Raw genomic sequence first — 7,281 nt, forward strand, 5'->3', positions numbered from 1 at the left:
TGTGCTTGATTAGTCGAGCGAGAACAATCTTTCATCAAATGCACCATTAATCCGCATTTCAAACAAGCACCCATCTTCTTCTGACAATCTCCCAAGTTGTAGTTTCCATAATATTTACAGTGGTAAACCTTACCGCTAGAGTTAGTTATTGTGCCCCTTGTCTGCGGTCTACCCTCTCTAAATTGTTTTACAAGATGAAATTTTGAACTAGTGGAACCCAAATATCTTTTAACCAGGACCTTAATTTTCTCTCGTTGTTCGTGATTCACTAGTTTAATCTCTTCCACTAAATTGGCTTTCTCCATTATGGTCTAAAACACTCATTTTTAGTGTGGAGCAACTTGAATCTTGAGGTCGAAACGCATCCCATTTTCGATCCTCAAGCATTTATCCTACTTCATGGTGACCACAGCTTGAGCATATACACTGAGCCTCAGGAATTCAACCTCATATTCTGCCACAGACTTGTCTCCTTGTTTTAGATCGATAAATTTGAGCCTACGAGCCTCCGTATACCTAATGCCCAAATACTTTTTTTGGAAGGCCTCTTGAAAGTATTTTCAATTTATGCGGTCTACTTGCATACCTCTTATGGCAAACTACCACTAATGATATGCCTCTTCTCTTAGGGTGGACATAGTGCTCTTCAACTTCTTCTCCGAAGTACAGTCTAAATCCTTCACAATTCTCTCCACCGACTCCATCCAGCCACCGTTGGATTTGTTCCAGCAACGCCTTTGAACATTTCTAACGCATTCATTCGGAGCCTCTCTGCAACAGATCCCCAGCTCCCCAATCCAGTTTGGGCTCCAGCAACCCTTTGTAAAATCCTCAACATCACCTGGGTCATCGTCTCGTCACCATTTTTGTTCCCAACATAATCCTCCTCTGGTATTGGGTTTTCTCCCTGGACAGTGGGTAACTCTATAGGTGCAGCCCTACATGGCCAACCCCTACCACGTCAGCCTTGGGTGTTCATAGTGATCTTTCGAAAGTTTTAAATCTAAAGTATATCTATAGTTTTCAAACAAAAGTTAAAGCATTATTTATCCTCCTAAATGTTCACAATATAAAGTTTACAATTTATCTAAATTTTTTACAGTAATCTTGGATTTAATTTCCTATAGAAAAATAAAATTTTCAAAATCTTATGGCCCAACTTTGGCCTAGACGTTAGACTTGAATTGAAGATTACATTAGCCACCAAAATGGCCTAGTAAGCGATCAAGTTTTGAAAATAAATATTTTTGAACATTTGTTTAGCTTTAGAAGAAAACTTAGTTTATTATCAATATATATATTACTCAAAATTTTAGTATTGTTTAGTACATAAATTATTGATGTCTGTCTTCTTGTGTTGTGTACATGTGTATTCAATGAGCTTTCCTGAGCTCATCTCTTTGCTTTCATCTCCCTTCACGATAAGTAGTGCATGGGATAACGAGCGAGCAGCAGTTCAATGATCCATCACACAAACTTTGTTTTACAAGATATGTCTTGTATGAGCTTATAAAATCCCAAAAAGGTAATATGGGACATTTCCAGCCTAGAGAATTGGAATGGGGCTTAGATAATTTTAGACAATTTAAAAATAATTTTTTAAAGGGTTGTAATTGGATTTTTTGGTTTATTTTAAAATTTGGGATTTTTTAATCTCCATGTTTGCTTGTTTGGCTGAATTTGCTGTTTGAATTATATGATACTACCCATATGAACTAACGAGACATTTTGCACTAGTACGACTTGCGAAATCGAGTGCACGCCTTTATTCCGCTTATTATATGACTTATAGTTTAATTTAGAAAAGCATGCTCTTAGGAGTAAATGCTTTTATGAAATATTTTGTATATGTATGGTGAGTATGGATGGTTGGTGTGATTTCGGTAGTTTTCAGAGAATCACCTCGGTGGAAAATATGTCGTCAAATCCAGTCGAGGCAGTCTGGTTGAGTTTAGGGTGTCATATAGATCTTTACTCGACTAATTCAAATTCGAGCTCGATATAAATTTTTTTTAGCATAAAAGGTCATATTAGTTTAGGAACTTGATAAATTTATATTCCTTTAAAGTACACTTAAATGATATTACTAAATTCTACTATGCCATCACCGATTTTTTAATTAATATTTTAATATATTTCTTACATTTTATAGATTTTAAAATTTTAGGTGATGGCTCCGTAAATTAAAAGTGTTACATCATCCGAATCCAAGTTCATGACAAAATTTCCCAATTTTGTCAAAGACAAATATGGACCAAGATGAAAAAAAATTATTTCATTTAGGCCTAAATATTGGTTTATCTAATCTTAGAAACCTTAATGAAAATATTGTTGCTTTGTTTATTGCAGGTTCTATTAGATTATCATGTCTGCATTTCAGAAACATGAATTACACGAGAAACCTTATCATAACAGGATTATCACTCTTCTTAGGGATTTCCATCCCTTAATTCTTCAACTAATATTGGAACCCATCCCATCATGGCCTCTCTCACACCGATGTAGCCTGAGTAAGTGTTTTTATTTTTTATTTTTAAAAAAACTCCAATCCCATAATCTTCAATGATAAAAGAGGGTAAAACAAAGTGAATGTTTTTTTCAGTTTAATGTATTCGTGAACACCGTGTTCTCACTGCCGATAATGGTAGGATTGATGTTAGAGGTGATCTTAGACAACACGATAAAAGTGGAGAAATCAAAGAAAGATAGAGGGATGCCATGGGGCTTAAGTTTTGATCGTTTAGAGGAGATAATAGGATTGAAGAATTTCATACTATGCCTTTTAGTCGTAATAGGTTTTTCCCACCAACCTAAATTTCCCAAAATCAGGCTTGGTAATTGCATATGTTTTACCCGTTTTTCCTTTGATAAATATAGGTAATAGGAGACGACAATTCGTGTAATTTTTTAAAATAATTTATGAATTTTTTATTAATTTATATTATTTAAATTATTATTTTTTTATAAATATTTTTGAATTAGTGGCAAGAGTAATTTAAATACGAGCTTTTAAAGTTGTCAACATTGCTATTAAAGTAAGGCCTTAATCTTTCGGCTGGCAGAGTGGTTGTTGACGATTATATGGCTGAAAATCAACCCTCCCTTCCCCCTTTATCTTCCATCTCATTGAATTTTGTATTATCCGGCATAGTATCGGCCTGTGGGCGCCAATGAGATGCGAATGAGCCTTCTCTTTTCCAACATAATATTGCATTCCTTGGCTCCTCTGCTAAGGCTTCGATTTCCCATTTTTGAGAGCTCTCGAGAAGCTTTAGTTTGCCTATTTTTGCTCTAGCTTTTCGCATTTATTGGGTGCTTGAGGTGTGCCCATTGTAACAGCAGTGAAGGCATGACAAAACTATACACATCAAGGTCTAACCTTCACAGCCCTAATGGCTAAACACCAACATATGATAGAGTTTTCAACTTGATTCAAACAAAGTATGATTTTCTTTTGTAATTCATTTTGTATTTACATCTTATTTAGTACATTTATCCGAGATTTGATCCTCACTTGTAATTTTTTTCGTTGAATGGATATTATTTTAAAAAAAAACCTTACCAATAAATTGAAATAAAATAAAAGCATACTTGCATATTATGTTTATTAACGATACTTAGTAGCATTATAACTAAACTTGTATACCATTGCTGATACATGGAATAATTATATGAAATTGCAATGAGACTTTGAATTCAAGTAATCTACCGACCAAAGTTGGTTCCCTTTGGCTCGTGATACCAACTCAATTAAGGCAAGTTCTGTTTGTTTCATTGAAAATGGTTTCCAAAAAATATTTTCTACATTTTCCTGTGTTTGTCTCATGGAAAACAGTTTGGTCAATGGAAAATAACTTACAAGTCAACGAAAAATAAGCCCTTTTTCTTTGACTCTAGAATGACTTAACCTTTATGGGTGATTTTATTTTTATATAAAAATTAACTTAAGTCAAGCTTAATATTATTATATTATTAATAAATTTTTATTTTTTAAAATATTTCAAATTAATAAAATACTATAATTTTCAATACTATTAAACATACATATTTAATTATCTATTTCTAACCATATAATAAATTATTAATACAATATAGAAAAGAAATTAGTAATGGATAATTTTACTCATCGCTTTTTTATACATTGCCTAGAACTACTCATAACTCCTCCCTTAATATAGGATATCATTAATGCCCTTCAACATGCTCGAACGCACGGTCTCCTGCATGTGCAACAAGGTCGATGCCAATCGAGCTAAGTCGACAATTTTATTCCTCATTTTCATTTATATATAGAAACCTTAAATAGTTATATTAAGTCATGTGTTAGTTAATTATTTTTACTATATCAAGTTTGTTGGCAAATTAACGAGTTAATTGCTTCCAAAAAGAAAAAGAAGTGCTAATTATAGTAAGCAAAACTTGGTCATATTATTTACCCACGCTAAGTAAAATAGAAAATGTTTAATTGGTTGTAATTTGGCCTTACTCTATCTATATAAGATGGTTTGAAACAAAACAAAAGACAGAAATCATTCTCTCTTTGTAGTGAATAAAAATAAAGTATGGCTATTCAATTTAATTTTGTTTCATCCATGTTAATAATAGTACTTCTGTCCATATCATCCGTTGAAGGTCAAGGAGGAGGAGGTGGTGGTGTTATTGATGTTGTTGCAAAGTTTGGTGCAAAGGCAGACGAGAAAACAGATTTGAGTAAGGTAAGCAAAATATCATATAACTTTATAGTTAGCAGATAAAAGTATGCATAACTATTTTCCAAATCTCTTATCTTTATATTTATCTTTTTTAATTTTTTATTTGGTTTTAGCCATTGTGGATGCTTGGAAAGAAGCATGTGCCTCGACATCTCCGTCAAAAATTGTGATTCCTAAAGGGATATCTTTTTTAAGTACAGCTACCTTAGATGGTCCTTGCAAGGCTCCTATTGAGCTTCAAGTTCAAGAACCTTGTGAAGGCTCAGCAGAGACCACGGTGCTTTCAAGGAGCCTAAATGGATCGCTTTCAATAGAATTGAAAATTTCAAATAGTCTGGCGGAGGAGTTTTCGACGGCCAGGGAACCACTGCTTATAAAAGGGAAGGTTGCAAAGGTCATGATTATTGTGGTTCACTTCCTATTGTAAGTTACTTTCTTATTGAGAAGTTATGACTTTTTTTTTATAAATAGAATTAAGTAATAATTATTTTTTGTTTCATTTTGGAATTAAACAGAACCTAAGGTTTGATTTTTTAACCAACGCAATGATACAAGATATAACTACCAAAGACAGCAAGCAGTTCCAGGCTAATGTTTTAGGATGCAAAAACATTACTTTCGAACATTTCACCGTGATTGCACTTTGACGAAAGCCCAAACACGATGGGATTCACATTGGGAGATCGATGGGGTTAATGTTCTTAACTTCGGAGATAAAAGCTGGTGATGATTGTGTTTCAATTGGGGATGGTTCCAAAATTTGGTTATTAATGGAGTAACTTGTGGACCGGACATGGTATCGAGATTGGCGATCTCGGATTGTTTAAAAATGAAGAACCAGTTGATGGAGTTGCAGTAAAAAATTGCACCATGACTAATACTTCCAATGGTGTTAGAATCAAAACTTGGCCAGGTGCTGAACCTGGCACTTGTTCGAACATTCACTTTGAGGATATTACCGTGACCAATGTCAGTTCTCCTATTATAATTGATCAGAAATATTGCCCATGGAACAAATGCAAAATAAATGTATGTACATTTTTATCAAAATCATAAGAGAGCAAAAAGAGTTAACCGGTCATTGAATCATTATTTTGTTGATGCAGGAAGAATCAAAAGTTAAACTAAGCAACATTAGTTTCAAAAACATTCACGGCACTTCTTCGCGTCCAGAAGCTGTCAAGATTATTTGTAGTGCTACTTTGCCTTGTGAAAATGTGGAACTTGCAGACATTGAAATTACGCATAGTGGACCGACTGGACCTGCAGTATCACAATGTTCGAATGTGAAGCCTAAAATTAGTGGCAAACAAAATCCAGCTGCATGTTCTGCTCCTATCCCAGCAAAACCTACCCCGACCGCTTAATCAATAGCATAGGTATAAATTTTTATGATGACGTTGTAACTCTTATAATTATATTTATTTTGCAAAAAATTTTGGTTTTTTTATATTCTATGTTATTAAGAATATTTTCATAAACTTAATTATTTTTAAAAATACAGTTCAACAAAAATATTACATTGTGACAACATTTTATGCATTTAGGATGACATATTAATGCATCATGAAGCATAGATGTACAAAATATTCTAACATTTCTATACAAACATAAATAATATCATTAAGACAAAACTAAATAACTTGAACATACGTTTAATGAAAAAAATCATACTAGGGTAAATATAAGATAATAAACAAATAAAAATATGAGTAAACTAAAAGAAAAACATAATACATGCAAAAATTATACAACAATATATATCATAAAATAGCATATAAAAGAAATAATTAAACATAGCATATAAAAAATGAAACTATGCACAAATAAGATAAATGACATACACTAAAAAATGAATAAATAGAACATTTACAAATTATAAAAATATAATGCAATAGTTCAAAATACATGAAATGATAATATAATATATATACATGCATAGAAAATATATATAAATAAACTATATAAAAGGTTAAATATTATAATATATAAAATACATAATCAAATGTATAAAAGATAGGAATAAATATACATATTTGAAAAATGAAGAAATTAAAATAAAAAAGGTTGAAAAACTAAGATGAGCGAAGAATAAAATAAGAACAAACCACAAAGAGTAAGAACGCAAGAGGGAGAGAAATTTGAGTGAATGCTCTCAAGAATTCTTATTGCTTCCCAAAACTCAAGTGTTTTACAATGAAGGGAGAGGCCTCTATTTATAGTTGAGCCTCCCCAAATCCAACGGTACAAATAATTACATCAACGGTTAAGATTAAAGAATATCTACAAATTAAATCTCCAAGATTACAAGGTCATATCTTCAAGATTGCATATCATATCTAAGATTGCATATCATATCTAAGATTGTATCATATCTAAGATTGCATATCATATCTAAGATTGCATATCCTTAAAGATTATATTTCCATATGAGTCAAGCTCATAGATGGACCTTCAATCTTTTCAAGTAATGGGCCATTTCGATTGGGCCAAATTATATGTTTGTAATTTTGTACTAGACTTGGACTTTCTTTTTTTTTTTTAAATTGAACTTATTTCTGGGCCCGGG

At 32.4% G+C, this 7,281-nt stretch overlaps 1 pseudogene; it reads left to right on the top strand.

Annotated features, from left to right (window-relative positions):
• Window positions 1-4,463: 4,463 nt before the first annotated feature.
• On the top strand, window positions 4,464-6,082 carry LOC108488636 (polygalacturonase-like; annotated as a pseudogene).
• The last annotated feature ends 1,199 nt before the right edge of the window (window positions 6,083-7,281 follow it).

This window comes from Gossypium arboreum, unplaced genomic scaffold (assembly GCF_025698485.1).
Source record: "Gossypium arboreum isolate Shixiya-1 unplaced genomic scaffold, ASM2569848v2 Contig01109_ERROPOS376215, whole genome shotgun sequence".
NCBI lineage: Eukaryota > Viridiplantae > Streptophyta > Magnoliopsida > Malvales > Malvaceae > Gossypium > Gossypium arboreum.